The sequence below is a fragment of the Rhipicephalus sanguineus genome, chromosome 4 (assembly GCF_013339695.2).
Source record: "Rhipicephalus sanguineus isolate Rsan-2018 chromosome 4, BIME_Rsan_1.4, whole genome shotgun sequence".
Classification (NCBI taxonomy): domain Eukaryota; kingdom Metazoa; phylum Arthropoda; class Arachnida; order Ixodida; family Ixodidae; genus Rhipicephalus; species Rhipicephalus sanguineus.
Window position 1 is genome coordinate 112,120,020 of NC_051179.1, and position 372 is coordinate 112,120,391.

The 372-nt window shown below is 37.6% G+C and overlaps 1 non-coding gene across 1 annotated transcript; it reads right to left on the bottom strand.

The window, feature by feature from the left end:
• Positions 1–215: 215 nt before the first annotated feature.
• Trnae-cuc (transfer RNA glutamic acid (anticodon CUC)) lies at positions 216–288 on the bottom strand. The gene has a single exon. It is a non-coding gene; the product is annotated as a tRNA-Glu (tRNA).
• Positions 289–372: the final 84 nt, after the last annotated feature.

A 372-nucleotide genomic window follows, 5' to 3' on the forward strand; every position in this document is an offset into this window, starting at 1 on the left:
CCGCTTAAACTCGTCCTCTTTTGTTTATGCCCTATAGTGAAATCAGCTAGACCATGCCGGAGAGCTGAGAGGAATATAAAGCGCCCCTCCCACTTGATTGAACGAAAACCCAACAATGAAATAAATAAATAAATAAATAAATAAATAAATAAATAAATAAATAAATTAAATAATAAATAAATAAAAGACCAAGAGTGACGCAGGCCAAAAAGTACTTCCGACACCGGGAATCGAACCCGGGCCTCCTGTGGTGAGAGCCAGGTATCCTAGCCACTAGACCATGCCGGAGAGCTGAGAGGATTAAAGCGCTCCTCCCACTTGAATGAACGAAAACCCAAATGAAAATAAATAAATAAATAATAAATAATAAAT